The following is a 25,380-nucleotide window of genomic DNA, read 5'->3' on the forward strand; positions in this document are numbered from 1 at the left end:
AGAGTGATAATAGAAGATGAAAAAGAGGTTTCAAGATGGGGTGTGGGGGTGTTGCTGATGTCAAGTGTTGAAGTAAAGATAAAGTGGCCATTGAATTTAACAATGTAGAAGTTATAGATGACCTTGATAAAAGCTGTTCCAGTTTGAGCAGCAACAAGTGTACAGTGGGTTAGGTGAATGAGACATAGAAGGAATGACTGAGTATAGACTATTTTTTCAAGAAATGGTTTTTAAAAAAATTATACAGAGCTTAAGGCCTTGAATAACCAAGTAAAACATCAGAATGGGAATTCATAATTGTTACCCTTCTAAAAGCATTTTATATAGTGGAAAAAATACAAGTTCTGCCATTGTCCAGATTTGGGGTTGAACCCTTGTGTTACCAATATGACTTCTCTGAGTTTTACTTGGCTTATTTGTGAAACGAGGATCGTCATATCCAGCTCATGAAATTAATATGGAGATGAATTGAGATCATTTATAGCACAAGGTTGACACACAATAAATTCTCAACAGATATTGTTTCTTTTTTCACATCTTCTGTTGCCATGAAAGGGTAGGTTCAAAATGTAATTTCTACCTAAGAAAAGGCTTTCAAACTGGAACTCAAGTCTTTCAGGTCTGTCCTCAGCCCTAAATATTAATGTAATCCTATATTAATTGATTCTTAGACTGCAAAACTCAACAACCACCCATATTAGGCTCCAGACTTTTAGGGAACAATAAATGTAAACATGAATTAGTAGGATAGAACATCTTATGGAAGATTTTGTCTCAAGCCTCCCCTTTTCTTTTTTTTTTTTTTTTTTTTGAGACGGAGTCTCGCTCTGTCGCCCAGGCTGGAGTGCAGTGGGGCAATCTCGGCTCACTGTAAGCTCCGCCTCCCGGGTTCACGCCATTCTCCTGCCTCAGCCTCTCCGAGTAGCTGTAACTACAGGCGCCCGCCACCACGCCCGGCCAATTTTTTTGTATTTTTAGTAGAGACGAGGTTTCACTGTGGTCTCGATCTCCTGACCTCGTGATCCACCCGCCTCGGCCTCCCAAAGTGCTGGAATTACAAGCGTGAGCCACCGCGCCTGGCTGCATCCCCTTTTCTTATTACCTTACCTCAGTTGGTGGTAAATGTATCAGCAGTCTTTCATTTGTGAAAATGTTACCGTTAGTGATCTGGAAAGGCAATACTACATAGGGGCATGCGTTTCTGGCAGTATGACAGACTGCATGCCCTGAAGAACCCTCCTGATGGTACAAAATACCTGAAATGCTGGATGAGATTTCTTTAAAAAGCGAAAATCTTTAAACACATCGTAGAGCTAACAAGGAAGATACTCTAAAGCCCCACTTCACCACCTGTATAGCGTTTTTGCCAAGAACATTTGACCTGAATCTAATCACGTGGAATAATTAAACAAAATCGGAATGTAGGACATTTACAGGACCGCTGGTTTGGATTCTTAAAAAGTACAAAACAAGTGGGGAGGCTGTTGTATATAAAACAATGCAATATAATCAATAATGCAATGAAATACAGTATAATCAAATGTACTACATGAACTTTGATTTCCTTTTGAATTAAACCCAGCCATTAAACTATTTTAGGAACATTTCAGAAAATTCGTATATGAATTCTTAAATGGAATAGTTTTCTTAGGTGTGACAGTGGTTTTGTGCCTGAATAGAAGAATGTCCCTTTTCTTCAGAGATGTATGCTGGAATAATGAGAGATGAAGTGTCATTCTTTTTGGTGTTTTCCAGTAGGCACAACTGTTGTGGGTGTATAAAGCATATGTGAGGTAGTGCAAATGCAGCAGAATAACAGCTGGTGAATCTTAGTGTAAGGTAGATAACTGTGTATTTTGATGTTTCAACATCTTGGTAGACTTGAGAAATTTAAAAATAAAAGGCTTAGTGTGGAATTGAACAAAAAAGCATGAATCCAGAGAAATAACAATATTAAACGGGACATTTTCCCTGACAGTTATCCCAGTCTTTTTGTTTGTGACGACTTTGGAATGGGCTAAACTCTAGAAGAGAAACAAAGCCTAGTGGCCAACATTAATATGAACTCAGAGTGAGACAGTCTTCCAAAACCTGGAACCTCAAAAGATGATACACTCAGTGAAAGAATGCACCAGAACACGCTACCTCAGAGTGGAAAGTAAGAAAACTGGATTGAGAGACGGAAAAAATTCACCTGATAATTTGTATCCACAAGCTGACAAATCAATTTAGAGCCAAACTCATACTACCAATGTGGTTAGAAAAATTAAGCTAAGAACTTTAGGAGGCCAACATGAGAGGATTGCTTGAGCCTAGGAGTTGGGTACTAGCCTGGGCAACATAGACCATGTCTGTACAAAAACATTTTAAAAATTAAGCCAGGCATGCCATTTTTTTTTTTTTTTTTTTTTTTTTTTTTTTGAGATGGACTCTGGCTCTGTCGCCCAGGCTGGAGTGCAGTGGCACGATCTCGGCTCACTGCAAGCTCCGCCTCCCAGGTTCACACCATTCTTCTGCCTCAGCCTCCCGAGTAGCTGGGACTACAGGCACCTGCCACCGTGCCTGGCTAATTTTTATGTATTTTTAGTAGAGACGGGGTTTCACCATGTTAGCCAGGATGGTCTCAATCTCATGACCTCGTGATCGTCCACCTCGGCCTCCCAAAGTGCTGGGATTACAGGCATGAGCCACCAGGCCCAGCCAGGCATGCCATTTTTAACAAAAATATTAGGTGCATACCTGTAGCCCCAGCTACTTGAGATGTTGAGGTGGGAGGATTGCTTGAGCCTGGCAAGTCAACGCTGCAGTGAGCAATGATCACACCATTGCACTCCAGCCTGGGCAACACAGCAAGACCCTGTCTCAAAAAAAAAAAGAAAAGCTAAGAAGTTAAAGTGATTAGGTTTGAAGTTATTCTGGGCACTTAACAAAAACAAGTGTTAGTACACTCTTGAAACATTTTAAACAATCTCAAATAACTTCCATAGGTAGTATTCTGATAATTTTGGACTCAAATTCACAAAGTTTTGAAAAGTCACTGTGAATACATAAAGAGAAATAACAGAATCTGACCTGCAAAGACTGCACATTTTGGAATTACTGGATTAGAGTATTCGAAGACACAAGAAAATTTTTAACATCTCTAAAATCTGGATGGCAGTGCAGCATTAAATTGGCACAAAACGATGTGTTTTTCAGTACTTGATGGCTTAGATTTATTGAAATACAGTATGTGTAAGGAATGAAAGAATATCCAAAGATTAAGAAGGAACAAGACAAAAAATGAAGGGGGTGGAGGATAAGCAAGAGCATGTGACAAGAAAAATAAGATTTGGAAACAGTGAAACATCTAGACATGAAAAGCAAAACAGATAAAAGAAAATGAACCAGAAGACCAAGATGAAGAAATTATGTAGAATGTATGAAAACTCAACACCAGGGACATTTTGAAAGGTCAATGAACATCTAATAGACTACCAGAAAGAGATGATAGAATGGTTTGGGATGATATTTGAGGGTATTTTAGCTGAGAAATTTTCCAATTTGATGAAAGTCATCCTTGCATTTGAGGAAATCAAGGAAATAAATCAATCTGTAGACCCATTGAGCTAATTTGTAGATGACAGACAACGTGAGAAACCAGAGTGAAACTCTTGATAAGCAAACCACTAAAAATAGCCTCTAAAAGAACAAGAGAAAGAAAGCATTATCTACAAAGTAACAGCAGTTAGTGTAACAGCTACTTGATAACAGTGAAAAACAGAGGAGAGTGGTATATTTTATGTGCTGAGAAGTGTCAATCTAGAATTCTGTAGCAAACACAACTATCAGGAAAATGGGCCAAAGACATTTTGGATAAAAAGAGCTTACTATCAACATGTCCTCATTAAATGAACTTAGGAAAGTTTATTCCAGGAGTCAGAATAAGATCAGAAAGAACATGTAAGACATAAGAAGAGATGGTGAGCAAAGAAAGTGGTAAGTGAGGCCAGGCACAGTGGCTCATACCTGTAATTCCAGGACTTTGGGAGGCCAAGGTGGGCGGATCAACTGAGGTCAGGAGTTTGAGACCAGCCTGGCCAAGATGGCGAAACCTCATCTCTACTAAAAGTACAAAAATTAGCCAGGTGTAGTGGTGCTTGCTTGTAATCCTGGCTACTTGGGAGGCTAAATTTAGCAGGAGAATCGCTTGAACCCAGGAGGCAGAAGTTGCAGTGAGCCGAAATTGCGCCACTGCACTCCAGAGCCTGAGCAACAAGAGCAAAACTCCGTCTCAAAAAAAAAAAAAAAATACATATATATATATAAGGTAAATGAGGGTAAATTAAGTAATAATGAGGCTGGGTGTGGCAACTCATGCCTGTAATCCCATCACTTTGGTAGTGTCAAGGTGGGAGGATCGCTTGAGGCCAGGAGTTCAAGACCAGTCTGGGCAACATAGTGAGATCCCATCTCTAAAAAACAAAAATGTAAAAATGATGATACTGATTTTTATGAGTTAAAAAGAAAACTGGGCCGGGCACAGTGGCTCATGCCTGTAATCCCAGCACTTTTGAGAGGCTGAGGCAGGCGGATCACTTGAGGTCAGGAGTTCAAGACCAACGTGGTGGATCCCCGTGTCTACTAAAAATACAAAAATTAACCGGGTGTGGTGGTGGGTGCCTGTAGTCCCAGCTACTCGGGAGGTTGAGGCAGGAGAATTGCTTGAAAACTCGGGAGACAGAGGTTGCAGTGAGCTGAGATCGTGCCACTTCACTCCAGCCTGGGCAACAGAGCCAGACTGTGTCAAAAAAAAAAAAAAGAAAACTGAATGACTGGCGTGATAGTGTGAAGAGCTGTGCTTACCCCCTCCTCAGGGAAACTGGTGATAATTCTTTTCACCAGTTACTTATGTAAAACAAAATAGATGTAAAATAAAATATAAACGTAAAATAAAACTATTTATGTAAAGCCTCTGTAAATGATCCCGTGAGCAAACGGCAGATGAGAAAAACAGCTATTCAAGGAAATGTGAAAATTCTGTAGGAAATAGGAGTTTGTGATATTTAAACTTAGATTGCTTCCTTGCTTCCTCTATGCTTATTAATGTGGAGACTCCAGACTGTTGCAGCCAAGAACACAGGGCTCCCTTTTCCTCACCTCCCAGTTGGAGAACCCTCTTCCTGGGAAAAGCAGGATGTTAACAATTCTTGGTCTGCCCCCAGCTGCTTTTGCTGAGGTTAAAACCCAGGGGAGTACAGTTGAACAGTATGGGTTCACATCTTCCACTCAGCTCCCACTGCCACCAGAGGCTTTACGTTGGGTGTGGCATGTTTAGAATACTGGGACACAGATGATCTTTGCCCTGGCTCATGAGGTGATAGTTATGTGCCAGAAGAGTTAAGCTGAGAAGGCCTCAGGCTGCTGCCCAACCCCCTCCACTAAGCACTCAGTTTCTAGGGTGGAGATAGAGGTGGTGGTGTGTCACACAGAAGCTTGCCATTGTTACAGTTCCAATGCCCTGGTTTAGAGATTTTGCCTGGGAACTGAACCAGATGAAATAACTAACCCCTATTCTCTTCCAAAACAAAGGGACTTCATTTGTAACACAGCACAGATAGTTTCAAATCTCAGGGCATACCACTAGAGGTTGTGGTAAAAAGCAACTAAAGAGATTCAACATCTGTATAAACTGTAGACCAGCTAGTTTGCAGGAGAACCAGGGAATAAGACAGCTCACAGGAGCTCTCCTGGGATTAGAACAAATGTGAAACAGACCTTGGAAACCTTTTCTTCAAAGGAGTCACAATATGATAGAATTAGCTTGTAGAGCAATTTATGACTCAGAACATTGTTGAAAACAGAGCTGGCAATTATTGGAGATCAACAGCTAGACATGATCATTAATAGAGTAAGCTGGGCCTAGAAAAAAACACTGTCATCCCAAGGAGACTGGGCATACCCAGTCATGACAACCTGAGGAGCAACAACAGAGGCTTAATACTGGTGGATGGGAGGGGCTACACTAAAATAAATGAGCCAGTCACTAAGCAGTGACAAACCCCAGGGATATGAGAAGGGAATAACCGGTATCCAGAGTTGCTACAACATATCATTTAAAATATCCAGTCTGTAACAAATATAAAAGCATGCAAAGACAGGAAAGTACAACTCATACACTAGAAATAAAGCAAGCAACAAAACACTGACTATGAGGCCGGGTGTGGGGCCCATGCCTGTAATCCCAGCACTTTGGGAGGCCAAGGTGGGTGGATCCCTTGAGGATAGGAGTTTGAGACCAGCCTGGCCAACATGGGGAAACCCCATCTCTACTAAAAATACAAAAATTAGTGTGGTGGTGCACACCTGTAGTCCCAGCTACTTGGGAGGCTGAGGCAGAGAATCACTTGAATCCAGGAGGCAGTGGTTGCAATGAGCCAAGATCATACAATTGCACTTCAACCTGGGCAACAGAGCAAGACTCAAAAAAAAAAAAAAATTGAGAGTGACAAGATGTCAAGTTATGAGAAAAAAACTTGAAAGTTGCCATTAAAAACATTCCCAGAATTAAAGGAAACAATAATTGAAGAAGTAAAGGAAGGTGCGATGACATTATGTTAAATATCAAAGAGATACTGAACTAAACAAATTCTGGAGTTGAACAGTAACTGCAATAAAAACTTCATTACAGAGGCTCAATAGTAGAATTGGCAGAAGAAAGAGTAAATGAACTTGAAGAAAGATTGATAGAGATTAGAGGAAAAAAAATTTTTAAAGGTGAACATGGCCTCAGAGACATATGTGTGGCCTTTAAGGACACCAACATACACATAATAGGAGTTTCAGCAGAAGGGAGCTGAAAAATACATTCAAAGAAATGACAGCTAAAAATTTTCCCATATTTTTTGTAAAACAATAACTTACATATTCAGGAACCTATATGAATTCCAAATAGCATAAACACAAAGAGTTTCAAAAACAGACATGTCCTAACAAAAACAAAAATGCTAAAAGATAGGAGAAAAGCTTGAAAGTAGCAAGAGAAAAGCAACTTGTTACTCTCAAGGGAATATTAACAGCTGACCATTTTAGGAGAAACAACAAAGCCAGAAAGTAGCAGATCACTTTCAAAATGCTCGAAAGAAAAAAAAAGTCAACCAATAATTCTATATCCAGCAAAGCTACTTTCAAAAAAGGTGAAACACAGACTGTCTCAGATAAAAAGAGAGAATTTGTTGCTGGGAGACTTGCCTTGCAAGAAATACTAAAAGAGGACTCCAGGTTGAAAGCAAGTGACTCTAGATAGTAATTTGAATACATACCAGTAAAGGTAATTGTGTAATTATATAGGAGAGTACAAATGAATATCTCCTCTTGATTTTAAGAAGAAACCAAAATTATATAAACATTATATACAATAGTGGCCCTATAAATATGAAAATGTAATGTGTATGAAATTTTCTGATAATGGTACAAAGCAAATGGGCAGGAAGGAGCAAAGGTGTACGGGGCTAGAGAAACTGCAGTTGGTAAAGTAATAATGTGTTGTTGAGTTTGTAATATTAATATGTATAACGATCACAAAAAGGAGAAAATGAAAATAGAGATACATAAGAGCAATGTTTGCATGTAATAAGTCTAGTTCTGAAAGATGCATATGGTAAAGCCTAGATTGACTTAAAATTCAGGACTGTGCAGTGGCTGAGATTATATGCCTGTAACCTCAGCACTTTGGGAGGCTGAGATGAGAGGATCACTTGAGGCCAGGAGTTCACAACCAGCCTGGGAAACATAGTGAGAACTTGTCTCTACAAAAATTTAAAAATTAGCCAGATGTGGTGGTGAGTGCCTGTAGTCCCAGCTCCTCGAGAGGCTAAGGCAGGAGGATCACCTGAGCCTGTGAGTTAGAGGTTACAGTGAGCTATAATTATGCCACTGCACTCTAGCCTGGGCAAGAGAGTAAGACCCTCTCTCTCAAAAAAAAAAAAAAAATCAACAAAGTTTCTCTTTTAATGAGAAACTATTAAAGAAATGAAAATAAAACCAGGTGCAGTGGCTCACGTCTGTAATCCCAGCACTTTGGGAGGCCGAGGTGGGCGGATCACTAGGTCAGGAGTTCGAGACCAGCCTGGCCAATATGGTGACACCCCGTCTCTACTAAAATTGCAAAAATTAGCTGGGCATGGTGGCGCACACCTGTAGTCCCAGCTACTCAGGAGGCTGAGGCAGAAGAATCACTTGAACCCAGGAGGCAGAGGTTGTAGTCAGCTGAGATCGCACCATTGCACTCCAGCCTGGGCGGCAGAGTGAGACTCTGTCTCAAAAAATAAAAAAAAGTAAAAGAAAATAAAAGAAATGAAAATACTACATTAGAAAATAGTCACAAAAGAAAAAAACTTGGTAAGACATGGAAAACAGAAAAGGACATAAATCCAACAAATCAGTAATGTTAAATATGAATAGGTTGAACAATCCAATCAAAAGACCGACTGACTTTTCTGAAAACCTTTTTTTAAAAATTTTTTATTTCCATAGGTTATCAGGGAAGAGGTGGTATTTGGTTACATGAGTAAGTCCTTTAGGGGTGATTTGTGAAATTTTGGTGCAGCCATCACCAAGCAGTATACACTGAACCCAATTTGTAGTCTTTTATCCCTCACCGCCCTCCCACCCTTTCCCCTAAGCCTCCAAAGTTCATTGTATCGTTCTTATGCCTTTGCATCCTCATAGCTTAGCTCCTACTTATGAGTGAGAATATACGATGTTTGGTTTTCCATTTCTGAATTACTTCACTTAGAATAATAGTCTCCAGTTCCATTCAGGTTGCTGCAAATGCCATTAATTCATACCTTTTTATGGCTGAGTAGTATTCCATTACATATATATCACAATTTCTTTAACCACTTGTTGATTGATGGGAATTTGGGCTGGTTCTGTATTTTGCTGTTGAGAATTGTGCTGCTGTAAACATGCATGTGCAACTATCTTTACATATAATGACTTCTTTTCCTTTGGGTAGATACCCAGTAGTGGGATTGCTGGATCAAATGGTAGTTCTACTTTTAGTTCTTTAAGGAATCTCCACACTGTTTTCCGTAATGGTTGTATTAGTTTACATTCCCGCCAGCAGTGTAGAAATGTTCCCTTTTCACTGCATCCATGCCAACATCTATTATTTTTTGTTTTGATTATAGCCATTCTTGCAAGAGTAAGGTGGAATCACATTGTGGTTTTGATTTTCATTTCCCTGATCATTAGTGATGTTGAAAACCTGATCCAACTGTATACTATGTACAAGAGACACAGTTTAGATTCAAAATAGAAATAGATTGATGAAAGTAAAAGGATAGAATAAAATATGCAAATAGCACCTATAGAAAATTAGAGTGGATATACTTTAAGAGAAAATGGACTTTAGAACAAAAAATTATGTGAAGGGACATTTTATGATAAGATTAATCCCTCAGAGAGATATAATAATTATAAACATATGCACCTAATAATGGAGCACCAAAATACATGACACAAACACTGACAGAAACAGAGAGAAATTGACACTTCAATAATAATTGCTGGAGACTTCAGTACCCCACTTTCAATAATGGATAGAACAACCAGACAGAAGATCAGTAAGGAAACAGAAGACTTGAACCACACAATAAATCAACTACCTAACAGACATCTGTGGAATACTCTCAACAAACAAAAGGATATACATTCTTTTCAAGAGCTAATGAAACATTTTCTAGGATAGGTTTATATGTTAGTCTGTGAAACCTCAATAAGTTTAAAAAGATAGAAATGATACGGCTGGGCGCGGTGGCTCACGCCTGTAATCCCAGCACTTTGGGAGGCCGAGGCAGGTGGATCACGAACGAGGTCAGGAGATTGAGACCATCCCGGCTAGCACAGTGAAACCCTGTCTCTACTAAAAGTACAAAAAAATTAGCCGGGCATGGTGGCGGGCACCTGTAGTCCCAGCTACTCGGGAGGCTGAGGCAGGAGAATGGCGTGAACCCAGGAGGCGGAGCTTGCAGTGAGCCAAGATTGCGCCACTGCACCTCCAGCCTGGGTGACAGAAGGAGACTCCGTCTCAAAAAAAAAAAAAAAAAAAAAAAAAAAAAAAAAAAAAAAAGAAATGATACAAAGTATGTTCTCCAGCCCAATGGAATGAGATGAGAAATCAATAGCAGGAAGAAGTTTGGGAAACTCGGAAATATGTGGAATTATTAAACAAAATACTCCTAAGTAAGTAATGAGTCAGAGAATAATTGAAGGAAAATCAGAAAATACTTTGAGATGAATGAAAATGAAGACACAACGTAACAGAACTTCAGCTAAAGCCCAGCTTACAGAGAAATTTATAGCCGTAAATACCTATGTTAGGAAAGAGTTAAAATAACTTAACATTCCATCTGAAGATAATGGAAAAAGAAGAGCAAATTAAACGTAAAGCAAGCAGAAGGAAGGAAATACAAATCAGAGCTGAAGTTAATGAAATAGAGAATAGAGAAAACCAAGAAAACCAAAGCTGGTTCTTTGAAAAGATCAACAAATGTGACAAACAGCTAGACTGACCAAGAAAAAGAAGACTCAAATTAGTATAATCAGAAATGAATAAGACATTACAGAAATGAAAGTATTAGAATAAAATGAACAATTGTATGACACTGTATTAGATAACCTAGATGACATGTATAAATTCTTAGAAACACATAAACTCCTGAAAGTGACTTGAGAAATAGACAATCTGAATTGACTTAAAACAAGTAAAGAAGATAAAACAGGCTGGGCGCAATGGTTCATGCCTATAATCCCAGCAGTTTGAGAGGTACAGGCAGGCGGATCACTTGAGGACAAGAGTTCGAGACCAGCCTGGGCAACATGGTGAGACCCCATCTCTACTAAAAATACAAAAAGCCAGGTGTGGTGGCACGTTCCCATAATCCCAGCTGCTGAGTGACTGAGGCGTGAGAATCGCTCGAACCTGGGAGGCAGAGGTTGCGGTGAGCCAAGATTGCACCACTGCACTCCAGCTTGGGTGACAGAGCAAGACTCTGTCTCAAAAAGAGAAAGGAAGATGTCAAACTATGTTTTTGCAGACATGGTCTTATATCTAGAAAATCCCAAAGAATCCACCAAAAACTATTAGAACTAATAAATGAGTTTGAGATTGCAGGATACAAGATCAATATACAAAAATCAATTGTATTTCTACACACTTGCAATAAACCAACTGAAAATGGAATTAGGAAAATAATTTCATTTACAATAGCATCAAAAAAATTAGGATAGAAATAGTTTAACAAAACAGGTGTAAAATTTATACTCTGAAAACTACAGAGCATTACTGAAAAAAGTTAAGAAAATCTAAATATTTGAAAAAATATCTTGTGTTCATGGATCAATACTCAAACTGATATACAGATTCAGTGTAATCCCTATCCAAATCCCAACTGACTTTGTAGAAGTCAGTTTGTAGGGTCCCGCACTGTCACCTAGGCTGGAGTGCAGTACTGTGAACATGGCTCACTGCAGCCCTGAACTGCTGTAGTTGGAAGTACAGGTGTGCACCACCATACCTGGCTAAATTTAAAAAAAATTTTTTTTTTATAGAAATGAGGTCTCCCTGTGTTGTCCAGGCTAGTCTCAAACTCCTGAGCTCAAACAGTCCTCCCACCTCGGCCTCCCAAAGTGCTGGGATTACCTCACCCAGCCTAACTATCCACTTTAAATGGATACATTTTATTTTTTATAAATTATATCTCCTAAAGTTGATTTTTAAATAATATTTATTTTATCTCCCTAACTTGGTCCATTACAGAAGGCTAGAAACTACAGGCAAGCTATTACCAATTCTTAGGTTATAATATGGTCTTGTAACTGAAACACAGGTCAGTTGCTAGCTGCACAAAGTTCAATTAACAAGAGTAAGTTCCAGTATAATGAAAGTGATTTATTTCAAAGCTAGCTTTACTTTTGGAGCAGAAAGCAGACACTTGTAAAAGGCAGAGGAGGAAGTGAGCAAGGTAGGTGTCTGTTAGCCAGCTTGGTGTCTTATCTTCTGAGCAGTTGGGTTGACATCTGTGGGCAGAGATAAGTTGTAACTAGGTAGTGAGAGAGTAGTGGGTGTATGCTTTTGACTGTTACCTCTCGAGATAACCTCCTGGTGAGCGGGAGTTCCACAGAGGGCATGCTTTGGTTTGTAAATTGACTGTTAACTCTTGAGAGTTCTGTTTTGGAGCACATAGTTGAATTTGCCATATAGAGAGTATCTGGTGAATGGGGAGGTAAAAGGTAAAAGGCTTTATTTGTATTTTTTTTTATTTTTATTTTTTGGAGATGGAGTTTCGCTCTTGTCACCCAGGTTGGAGTGCAATGACATGATCTCAGCTCACTGCAACCTCCGCCACCCAGGCGCCCACCACCAAGCCTGGCTAACTTTAATTTTTATATTTTTAGTAAAGATGGGGTTTCACTACATTGGCCAGGCTGGTCTTGAACTCCTGACCTCAGGTGATCCACCTGCTCTTGGCCTCCCAAAGTGCTGGCATTATAGATGTAAGCCACCATGCCAAGCCTTTTTTTTTTTTTTTTTTTTGACACAGGGTCTCTTTATCACCCATTCTGGAGCATGGTGATACGATCACAGCTCACTGTGGCCTTGACTTCCCAGACTCAGGCAATACTCCCACCTCAGCCTCTTGAGTAGCTGGGACCACAGGCTTGCACAATCTTGTGTTGCTAATTTTTTTGTGTTTTTCATAGGGAAAGGGTCTCATTATGTTGCCCAGGATGGTCTCCTGGGCAACATAATGAGACCCTTTCCCTACAAAAAATAAAAAGTTGCTCCTTCTGCCTTGGCCTCCCAAAGTGTTGTGATTACAGCTGTGAGCCACTGTGCCCAGCTCTATATTTGCATTTCTAAAGGGCTAAGTAGGAAGTGGAGAACCAGATTAAAAAAGGATAAGAACAGATAAAAAAATAATTAAACTGTATCTTAGAAAAATGGGACTACTCAGTTACAAATCTCCACTGCCAAGTTCAATTCCATTTTTATGGGATTTGGACACCGTATTCGTTCTGGCTACTTCCTGCTAAAATGGGACATAGTCATTGGGAATCAGAATGGAAGAGGTCTACTTGGAGTTGGAAATATTCACGAGTACCCAGACTTATAGATGTTTGTTGGAGCAATATGGTGCAAGGTCTCCAGAGTCCCTGGGAAAGCGTGTCTTGCATTCCCACACAGAGGGTGCAATAGCAGTAAACACCACAAGAGAGGGATATGCCTATCCCTGCAATTAAGGCCAATGTTACAAGCACCTTTTGCCACTAGGATGGTCCTGACCCAGACATGAATAGTAACCACTGGTCTAGGGACAATGTGGGGTCAGATATAGCTTTGATTTGTTGGTGCATATCTTGCAGGGCTATCTGAGACATTTCCCAAATTATCTGGGATGTATACATAGCAGTTGGTCTTAATTATCATGCAGGGTCCCCACTGCCAATTGTAACCAGATATGATGACAGGTTAGCTAAATATATATTTAGCAGGCTACAGAAAGTTTGAATACCCATGAAGGTAGTCACAAGCCATGTCTAGTTCTTGAGAATGGACCAGTTTAGGTAAATAGCTGTGCCTCATCCAGGGGGTGGCATTGCAGATAGGCTAGGCCTCTGCATGTAATGAAGGCAAACAGATTTTTAATAAGAGGCATTCCTATGGAAACAGAAGAAAAACAAATCTTAGCGTTGGAAACAATCTATCCAGATGTTAGAGTAAAAGTGTCTTTAAGTTATAGAGGAGACAGCGGCAGTCTGACATGTTTTTCTTACTGTACTACAAGGAATAATGAATAATGTAGTAGTAATTTCACTGAGTCCATATTAGAAAAATGGAAGAAAAAATTGAAAGCATTAACTTGGGACTTGTAGCCTGGAAAGAATTCAGGATTTAGTCCAAATTTCAAAAAGATAATAAAAACTCAAAAACAATGGACAAGACTGGAATCTAACAGGAGGGGTACTATGATCTTTTTCTGACACAATTTTTCTCCAGTGTCCGTGTTTACTAAAGATAAGTTGTAGTAGGACAAATTTATTTGCAAAATTAAGTTTTAGTCTTGTTATACTTGGTCTGAGTATTTGCATAAAGTGCAGCAAGAACAATTATTTGCCATATAGGCTGTTTTTAAAATTAAAATTTACTTTGCTGGAACTTTGATCCATAAGGAATTTTAGATTAGATTTTTTTTTTTAAGCCTTAAGCTCAGCCACAGATTTATCTGTGCCCAGAAATACTTCTATGGATTTGAGTGAATTCCTATCCTCTTGAGGTGCCAAAATAGCTTTGAGCCCCTGGGCCTGTCAGAAAATGACATTTGTTACTTACCACAGATCAGGAAACCCTGTAGAGAGACTATGTAGACAACGTGTGAAGCCAGTTTTCCCAAGGGGCTTTTTATTGGCTGTATAAGTCAACTTTGATTCCTTAGTCTGTTTCCATTTGAAAGTATGCCATTCCAGTCAGAGCCTTGGTAAAATAACCAGTTTCTCCAATGATGTCCTGTCACAAAAGAAAACAGACTCTTACTGAACTTATGCAAATAAGTGTACTCCCATAAATTAAGTATACTTACAGTTTTCAAATTCTGGGGAAATCAGGTAGACAGAAAGAAATACACTCCAATTTCTAAGAGTTTACTTTATCCAACTGTTAAAAGCTGCAAATAGCTTAAAAGAAGGGTTTTCTCAACTCTGAAAAACAAAATAAAAAGAATAATCAAATGCTTTAAACAAAAAGTGATAAAAGATTACTTCAATCTTTTGTTATTTCGTTCCATGCAATTAACTCCTGTGCTGCTCGATATGGAATCAGCAATCTTCATGAATATATCAGCTTTCCATTAGAGTCCCAGAAGCTTTTCTCTCTATTCATTCCAATGGCACAGTCTCTAAAGTTATCAGAAACCTATATTTAAGAGTACTCCTCAGAGTTCAATAGCTGATTATAAACTGCCCTATGAAAGGATCAAAGTAAAACAACCATTGTGGATGACAAAAATCTTAGAATGGCCATGGTTAAAGACATAATTGACTAGAAATTTTGGTTACTTTTATGGCATACAACAATTTTACATAATAATCACTACTGATAACATATTAAGATATATCAGAATCATAAGAATCTCATGCAAGTTTGGAACACATACTGATAAAACATTTATATAAATATAATCTAGAGAAGGTTAAACACCATTTCATATTTCACAATGCTTTCTGTATGATTTTAATATGCCAAATCAAATATGCCTCTTTTGGACTTTAGGGTACTGAATATCTAAAAGGAATAACCAGAGCAAAAAAAGGCTTAATTTAGAAATTAACTTTGGAAAGTTTGTCAAATATCAAATGTTTAAACACTTGATATTGCAAAATAGAATTCCAGATCATTATAAGAAAAAGGGAAAAATCTCTGCTCATTGATAGAGGATAGACTCAGCTTTCCAAAAAAACCCAATAAAGACAGCATGAGGCCAACTGAATCTGTCTCTATTCTCTTCCGTGTTTTTCTTCTGTCACTTGTTCAAAAGCCAAACAAAAAACTTTTGTTATCTTTTAATATTACATGAAAATTATGTTCAAAAGAGAAAGCTGGCTGGGTGCAGTGGCTCACACCTGTAATCCCAGCACTTTGGGTGGTGGAGGAGGGAAGATCACTTGAGGCCAGGAGTTCAAGACCAGCCTGGCCAATATGGCAAAACCTCGTGTAAACTCCAAATACCTGAGACAGGTCTCAGTTAATTTAGAAAGTTTATTTTGCCAAGGTTGGGGATGTGCACCCATGACACAGCCTGAGGGTCCTGATGACAGATGCCCAAGGTGGTCAGGGAACAGCTTGGATTTATACATTTTAGGAAAGCATGAGACATCAATCAATATATGTAGTATGTACATTGGTTCCATCCAGAAAGGTGGGACAACTCAAGCAGGGAGGAGTCTTCCAGGTCACAGGTAGGTAAGAGACAAATGGTTGCATTCTTTTGAGTTTCTGATTAGCCTTTCCGAAGGAGGCAATCAGATATGCATTCATCTCAATGAGCAGAGGGATGGCTTTGAATATTAAACAAAATTGAAGGCAGGTTTGCACTAAGCAGTTCCCAGCTTGACTTTTCCCTTTAGCTTAGTGATTTGGGGGCCCCCAAATCTATTTTCCTTTCACATTTCCCCCCTTTTTAAAAATCTTTTGGAGAAAGCATTTTATAAGAAAATGAGCCCTGGTCTCAGGTTTTTTCTGATCTCTCATGGCTAGGATGGTTTATTCTTAGAGTTATTAGGAAAACTCATTTTTAGCAGGTTGAGAAGTCTCATGTCCTATGAAGAGAAAATAAGGGGAGGAAGGGAGAAAAACAACAACAAACAAAAGAACAATCCTGGAAAATCAATATAGGCCACATTATTCTGAAGTCCATACATCATTAGGCAGTTATGAAAGTGGCTTATGTATGCAAATAGATTGCTGTTATTTTCTACTGAAGTTTAAGTTGTCTAGATTCAGTTCACAGGGATTTAAGAAAACATAGCTTAGTTTTCAGAGATTTAAAATTGGGAAAAATGGGGGGGTGAAGGAAAAGAAAGGAGAAAAAAATTGAAAACATTGTTTTGGAGATTTGTAGCCAGGAAAGATTAGAATTCAGATCATACTGTAGAAAATAATAAAAATTGAAAAACATTAGGCAAGACTAGAATCTAACAACAGGTGTACTATAGTTTTTGAAACATAATTTTTCTCTCTCTAATTTCCCATTTTTACTAAAGAGATATCATGGTAGGACCAATTTGCTTTATTATACTTGGCCAGATTATTTGTATAAAATGCAGCAAGAAAGGCCAGGTGTGGTGGCTCATGCCTGTAATCCCCACACTTTGGGAGGCTGAGGCGGGCAGATCACAAAGTCATAAGATCGAGACCAGCCTGGCTAACACAGTGAAACCCCATCTCTACTAAAAATACAAAAAATTAGCCGGGCGTGGTGGCACATGCCTATAGTCCCAGCTACTCAGGAGGCTGAGGTAGGAGAATTGCTTGAACCCGGGACACAGAGGTTGCAGTGAGCTGAGATTGCACCACTGCACTCCAGCCTGGGTGACAGAATGAGACTGTCTCAAAAAAAAATGCAGCAATAATAATTTTTTTTTTTGAGATGGAATCTCGCTCTGTCACCTAGGCGGGAGTGCAATGGCATGGTCTCAGCTCACTGCAATCTCCACTTCCCAGGTTCAAATGATTCTTCTGCCTCAGCCTCCTGATTAGCTGGGACTACAGGCGCATGCCACCATGCCTGGCTAATTTTTTTTGTATTTTTAGTAGAGGCGGGGTTTCACTATGTTGGCCAGGCTGGTCTCGAACTCCTAACCTCGTGATCTGCCCACCTCGGCCTCCCAAAGTGCTGAGATTACAGGTGTAAGCCACCATGCCCATCTAAGTATAATTATTTTTTACATAGGCTTTTAAAATTGGCTTTCATGGAATTTTGTTCCGTAGAAGGAATCTCAGATAAGACTTTTTAAAACCAAGCCCAGCCATGGATTTGTACCATCAAATACCTGTAAGTTGGGTGAATTTTTCTCCTCTTGAGGTCCCAAGATAACTTGGGGCTCCTGGGCCTGTCAGAAAGTGACATTCCTTACTTACCACAGGTCAGGAACCCTCTACAGGGACTGTGTACAAAGTATGAGGCCAGTTTTCCCAAGGCACTTTTATTGGCTCTGTAAGTCAAGTTTGATTCCTTACAGGAATGCACACCATTCCAGCCAAAGCCTTGGTAAAATAACCAGTTTCCCCAGTTGTGTCCTATTTCATTTACAAATGAAAACAGATTCTTATTGCACTTATGCAAATAACAATATTGCCATAAGTTAAGAATGCACACAAATAGTTTCTAAATTCTGGAGAAATCAGGTAGAGAGAAACAAATATGCTCCAAATTTTTTTCATAGGAGTATATTTAATTGTTGAAAGCTGTCAGTAGGCTGAGCATGGTGGCTCACACCTGTAATCCCAGCACTTTGGGAGGATGAGGCAGGCGGATCACTTAAGGTTAGGAGTTTGAGACCAGCCTGACCAACGTGGAGAAACCCTGTCTCTACTAAAAATACAAAGTTAGCCAGGCATGGTGGCGCATGCCGTAATCCCAGCTACTTGGGAGACTGAGGCAGGAGAATAACTTGAACTGGGGGGGCAGAGGTTGTGGTGAGCCAAGATTGTGCCATTGCACTGCAGCCTGGGCAAAAGGAGCAAAATTGTGTCCAAAAAAAAAAAAATCTGTTAATAGCTCAAAAGAAAAGTTTCCTTGACTCTGAAAAACAAAAGGATCAGCAATGTTTTCAGCAAAATGTCAAAAAGATTACTTCGGTCTTCTTTTACTTCAGTCCATGCAGTTAATTCCTATTCTGCTTGATATTCATGAACATTTCAGCTCTCCATGAGTCCTGAAAGTTTTTCCTCTATTCTGATGTCACAATCTTCAAAGTTATCAGAAACCTGCATTCAAGAGCACCTGTTTGAGTTTTATAGCTGATTATCAAACCACTTTCTAAAGAAGACCCAAACAAGACAGTAATTGTTTGTGGATGACAAAAAGTTTTAGGGCAGCCACAGTCAAAGACACAATTGACAAGGAAATTTGTTTTCTCTGTGGCACACAATAATTTAACATAACAATTATAATTATTACTGTTGTTTTTTTTTTTTGAGACAGAGTCTCTCTCTGTCGCCCAGGCTGGAGTGCAGTGGCGCAATCTCGGCTCACTGCAAGCTCCGCCTCCCAGGTTCACGCCATTCTCCTGCCTCAGCCTCTCCAAGTAGCTGGGACTACAGGTGCCCGCCACCATGCCCGGCTAATTTTTTGTATTTTTAGTAGAGATGGGGTTTCACCATGGTCTCGATCTCCTGACCTCGTGATCTGCCCACCTCGGCCTCTCAAAGTGCTGGGATTACATGTGTGAGCCACTGCGCTGGGCCAATTATTACTGTTAATGTACAGTAAGTCATATCAGAATTATAGGAGTTTCTCCACAATTTTGGAACACATACCAATAACATATTTATACAAATACGGCCCAAAGAAAACCAAATACCATTTCATATTTGACAATGCTTTCTGTAAAATTTTTATACCAAATAAGCCAAATATATCATTTTTGGGCTTTAGGGAACCTAATATCTTAAAAGATTAATTAGATCAGAAAAACATAATTTATAATTTGATTTTGGAAAGTTTGTCAAATATCAAAGGTTTAAAACACTTGATATCACAAAATAGGATCACAGATCATTGTAAAATAAGTCATTCATTTAATAAAAGTGATAAGGATTTCAACAAAAGACAAAAACCATCATTCTTTGAGAGAGGAGACTTAATTTTCCAAACAATAAGCCCTAATAAAAACAGAGTGAAGCCAATTAAATTTGCTTTCCAAAATTTTATAAACAATCTATAAAATTTTAATATTGACCACAAGATATAACTTCCATAAGCCTTTTATAAACTTTATAACATTTATTAAGGAGTTGGTTAATGCTTCAAGAAAACTTTGTCAATCTGACACAGGGGCCCATATGCTTGCATCAGTGTCTTGCATCAGTGTGCCATTGACATTAATCGTTAATTTATAGAAAAACTGAACTTATTTTATCTCTCAAATTGGCCCTGACAATCTCACACACCCATCTCTTCTGCAATAGTCTCTGGGCCCTGAGGAGTTGAATAGCTTTAATTTCTGGCCCTGTGTTTCAGGAATGCAGTTTATTTTGACTGGTGTCTTCTACCAGGCCTGAAGATGAGGCTTTAATTACTGTCAGGGTTTAAAATTTAGCAGGACTTGGTGTCCTTTTTAGACCCAGGAGTCAAAGCCCTACAACTGAATGTCACAACGACTTTAAAAGTACATACAGAAAGATACATAGATGCAATAACCTTAATTAAAAAAATGTTTATCACAGTTTTTTTCTAAGCAAACCAAAACTTCATAATAATGACATAGAAAATATTTTGATAAAACGTAAAATCTGTTAGGCCAGTTATCAAAAAGCAAAAGAAAAGACCTTCTGCAGTGTACAGAATATTATGTTGAAAGAAAACATTTCCTTTAGACCTTTAAGAAAACATTGTTAGTATCAGGCCACAACAAACATAACTTGAGGGAAAAAAAGATTTATATGAGCTGAAAATGAGTTGAAGGAGAGCATTTCTATTTCATGCCTTTTAAAAGGGGAGAGAAAACCAAAAACGGTGAGATGCAATAAAAGTTGAACTTTGGGTTTAAAAAAATTAAAATCACTTATAATTTATGAGTAAATCAATCTCTTAAGAAAATTTTATTGTTGTAATCAACTCTTTAGTGTATAAGTGGTTTTTAAAACCCAATCTCTAGAAAGACCATTGTAATTTCCCTTTAATTACAGACAACTTGATCATGTAAGTTTTTTTTGTTGTTTTTTTTTATAAATCCTTTTATTGTGACTTACACAGACCATCCATAACATGCTTGGACTTTCTGGTTTGTTCTGAACATCCCTCTTCCTTAAACAGTCATTTTATTCTAGGACTGAATTTACCATACAAGATTATTTCTCATATAAAATTATTTCTCTTTAAGCTTTCTTACCAAAAAATACTTCTTTATTTCTATAACTTTCTTTACGTCTGTGTTATTTCCTTGTTCCCTTTACATTGTTTTATACGTAACCTTTAAATAAGCTTTGAATTAGACACGAATTGTTCACCTTTTTAAAAAGGACACTTTTTGTTTTTTTTGAGATGGCGTCTCCATCTGTCAACCAGGCTGGAGTGCAATGACATGGTCTCTGCTCACTGCAACCTCCGATCCTGAGTTTAATCAATTCTCCCACCTCAGCCTCTCGAGTAGCTGGGACTACAGGCACATGCCACCACACCTGGCTAATTTTTGTATTTTTAGTAGAGACGGGGTTTCACTATGTTGCCCAGGCTGGTCTCAAACTCCTGATCTCATGATCCACCTGTCTTGGTCTCCCAAAGTGCTGGGATTACAGGCGTGAGCCACTGTGCTCAGCCAAAAGGACACTTTTTTTTTAAGAAAGGATGCTTTCCTACAATATATATTTTTATTGAAATATCTATTATTTAATTTAATATACCTTTAGATTCTAAATTACGAGGTTTGTCTACAAGTATTTATCCCATTACGTTTACCTAATTATTTTATTTTAATTGTTTTTCTAGATTATTTATGAAAACTGTGATAGTCATCATTTAAACTTATGAAACTTGCTATTGCAAAATTATAACTGAGATAGTGAAAAAAGACATGACCTGAGTCCATCTTGCTTCTAACCTCCAACCTGTCCTTGTTCATTCCTGGGCATAAGTCAAATTCACTTTGGGAGAAAGATAGTTTATAGTTAAGCTTTGAAACAAAGATGATAAAAGTCCTTTCCCAAACAAACCACCTTGTGCCTGTGGACTACATTGCCTAAAACCACAAGATTAGAAGTTATGATAATTTTACTAAATAATTCAAGATGTAGCTGTTTTCATTAAACCAGTATCAATATCTTATTTTAAAAATTACACAAGCAGCTAGGTGCAGTGGCTCATGCCTGTAATCCCAGCACTTTGGGAGACTGAGGCAGATGGATCACCTGAGGTCGGGAACTTGAGACCAGCCTGACCAACAGGGAGAAACCCTGTCTCTACTAAAAATACAAAATTAGCCATGCATGGTGGTGCATGCCTGTAATCCCAGCTACTCAGGAGGCTGAGGCAGGAGAATTGTTTGAACCTGGGAGGCGGAGTTTGCGGTGAGCCGAGATCATGCCATTGCACTCCAGCCTGGGCAACAAGAGTGAAACTCTTGTCTCAAAAAAAAAAATTACACAAGCAAAGATCATTCTGTTTTGGGCTGGATTTATAGTTTCATAACCCTTGTGTTAAATTTTGACACCTTATGGTATTTGCCAGGGAGAAGTATGATATTGCTTGATCAATAAATGCAAACAAAAATGTTTGCTGGCAATTCTTAAGACAGTTCTAATATTACTTTACCAATACTTTTAAAGCTAGCTTATTTATTAAAGATTTTACTTAAGTACATAAACTTGAAAGAGCATTTGACTGGTCTTTCCTTTTTTCTGATAAAGTATTTGATTTAAGTGCTTTTATTTTTCTTTAAGCCAATTAATTAGACCTCTTTTCTATATTTTTAGAAGTGAAACATTGTGTACACAATACATAAATACGTAGCTGTATTAGGCATACTGATGGAAGTACATCTTAAAGATTCCTAAGATCTCCTTTTTATTTTTTCCTATCTTAGACTTGCAAACTCTTGATAACCTGTTTCATTATCCTGGCAGTTGTCAGCTACATAGCTGTAAATCTGCATATTGAAGGAAACAACTCTTAGATGAAAAATCAGATAGCAAAATTTACGTCTCAAGGTACAGAGAGATAAAGTCTGGTGGTGCTAAAGGGAGATTAAAGATGGATGTTGAATCAAACATAAAAGTATAGAAATCTATCATAAGATTGTTTGAGAAGCCCAATTTTATTTAGATAGGGATTACCTGTCTTTTAAATGGATCTCCGAGCTTTAGGCAGAGTCCACACTGAATCCTTGGTCTCCAAAAAGGGAGAATTATTATGAGGCTAGACCATGTGATGTTTTTACAGTGCACTTAAACATTTTTTTTAAACATAGACATTTCTAACTGTCTAAACTACACTCTTCCTTAAAAGTCAAAGAGTAGTCTCTGTTGCAATAACTATTTTAGTCAGTAAATCAGGTGACACAATACAAAAGCAAGCAGTTTAAGAGCTGAGACAAACTTGTCTGTTTACACTCTTGGGGTTCCACAAGGAAAAAGGAAAAACATGTTTCTCCCTCAAAGGGAGTCTGGTGCCTTCTCCATCTTCTTTAGGGAACCCCAGGCTATTATAAACTATTTTACATCCCTCATGCAGCAGAGCGTGCAAGAGAAAGGAGAGACAGCAGAAGTAAATGAAGAAAACAGAATTCAGTCAACTAAGAAAAACTTTTGTTCAAAAAAAAAAAGACAAGGTCCTAGGAGAAAGAAACAAAACAAAAACATGAAGACCTTTTAAATACAAACACACACACATGCACACATATACATACACATCTTGGATGTTAGCTTTTAATTAAGCTGACTTTTTACCATTGAGCTCCTTTAAAAGAACTTTTTAAAATCTCATTACCATATTTCAGCTAGGACAAATTGCTGCTATTAAGGGAGGAGACCACCCCTCATATTGTCTTATGCCCAATTTCTGCCTCCAAAGAAAAAAGAAGTAAAAAGCAAAAGGCAGACAGCCTGGCACTGTGCCCTGGGCCTGGTAGTTAAAAATCAACCCCTGACTTAGCTGCTTGTGTTATCTATAGATTCCAGACATTGTATGGAAAATCATCGTGAAAATCCCTGTCCTGTTCTGCTCCATTCTGATTACCAGTGCATGCAGCCCCCAGTCATGTACCCCCTGCTTGCTCAATTGATAATGACCCTCTCATATGGACCCCCTTAGAGTTGTAAGCCCTTAAAACGGACAGGAATTGCTCACTGGAGGAGCTCAGTTTTTTGAGACATAAGTCTGCTGATGCTTCCAGCCAAATAAAGCCCTTTCCTTCTTCAACTTGGTGTGTGAGGGGTTTTGTCTGTGGCTCGTCCTGCTACATTTCTTCGTGGCCCAACTAGGAAGCGAGGTGATTAGCGGATGGTTGAGGCAACCCTTAGGTGGCTTAGGCCTGCCCTGTGGAGCATCCCTGTGGGGGACTCTGGCTAGCTTTAGCGACACGAATCCTGAGAGCACTCCCAGGTAGGCAATTGCCCTGGTGAAATGCCTTGCCAGAGCAGTGCACGGTAGGCCTCCATGGAGGATCAATGCAGTGGCTGAACACCGAGAAGGAATCGGTGCTTGGACTCCAGACATCTGGAACACGGTAAGACTGGTCTTGGAACTTGCCCACTCCATCTGAGTGGAAGCATGGCCTGATCACCCATGGCATGCTTTTATCAGTGACTTGGTTTTGGTTTTGATTTTGACTAGATTTGCACTGCTTTGGTTTAGATTTCGATATTGGCTTTCGGATTTGAACTGTTTTGGCTTTGATTTCGGTTCTGACTTGGCTCAAATTGCTTGATGAATGAGTAACTCCTTATCCATTCTTTGGTTTTAGTGTGAATTGCTTGGTGAGTGAGTGGAGTGAGTGACTTTTTGCCCCTTTTTCCCTTCCCTCTTTGTGGTAAGAGTGTTGTTCTGTCTCCTGAGAGAGGAAAATGGGTAAAACACAAAGTAAGCCTACCCCATTAGGAACAATGTTAAAGAATTTCAAGAAATGATTCAATGGGGACTATGGAATTACTATGACACTTGGAAAGCTTAAGGCTTTGTGTGAGATACATTGTCCGGCATTAGAGGTGGAATGACCATCAGAAGGAAGCCTAGACAGGTCCCTAGTTTCAAAGGTATGGCACAAAGTAACTGGTAAATCAGGACCAGATCAGTTTCCATACATAGATACTTGGTTGCAGCTGGTTTTAGACCCCCCACAGTGCTTAAGAGGACAGGCAGCAGTAGTACTAGTGGCAAAGGGACAGACAGCCAAGGCAGAAAGAGTACCTCCACTCCCGCCAGTCCCTCCCCTAGAGGAAGAGGAAGGAGAGAGGAGAACAGCAGCATAAGCAGCTGGCAGAGGCAAGGAAAGACCAGCAGAGAGAAAAAGCGATAGAGAGACAGAGAGGAGAGAGAGAGGGGAAAGAGAGAGAGAGCAAAAAGAGAGAGAGAGGACAGAGAGAGGAAAAGAGGCAAAAAGAGAAAAGGAGAGAGAGAGGAAGAGACAGAGAAACAAAGAGGGAGTCAAAGAGAGAGAAAGAGAGAGGCAGAAAGAGAGGAAGAGACAGAAACAAAAAGAAAGTCAAAGAGAGAGAGAGAAAGTCAAAGAGAGAAAGAGAGAGATATACAAGTAGTTAAGAAAAAAACAGTGTACCCTATTCCTTTAAAAGCCAAGGTAAATTTAGAACCTATAATTGATAATTAAAGGTCTTCTCCACGACCATATAACACTCCAATACCACTTTGTTGTCAGTGTAAACAAGGGCGTAGCATGGAAGCACTGAGGCCACTGACAATCCGTAGCCTTCCTGTCAAAATTCCTTAATCCAGTTACCCACAGATGGCCCAAATACATTCAATCTGTAGCGGCAATGGTTTTGCTAACAGAAAAAAGTAGAAAAATAACTTTTAAAGGAAACCTCACTGTAAGCACACCTCACCAGTTCAGAACTATCCCAAGTTAAAAAAAAAAAAAAAAGATAGAGAGAGAAAAAGGCGGGAG

This window comes from Nomascus leucogenys, chromosome 12 (assembly GCF_006542625.1).
Source record: "Nomascus leucogenys isolate Asia chromosome 12, Asia_NLE_v1, whole genome shotgun sequence".
In the NCBI taxonomy this organism is placed as follows: Eukaryota; Metazoa; Chordata; class Mammalia; order Primates; family Hylobatidae; genus Nomascus; species Nomascus leucogenys.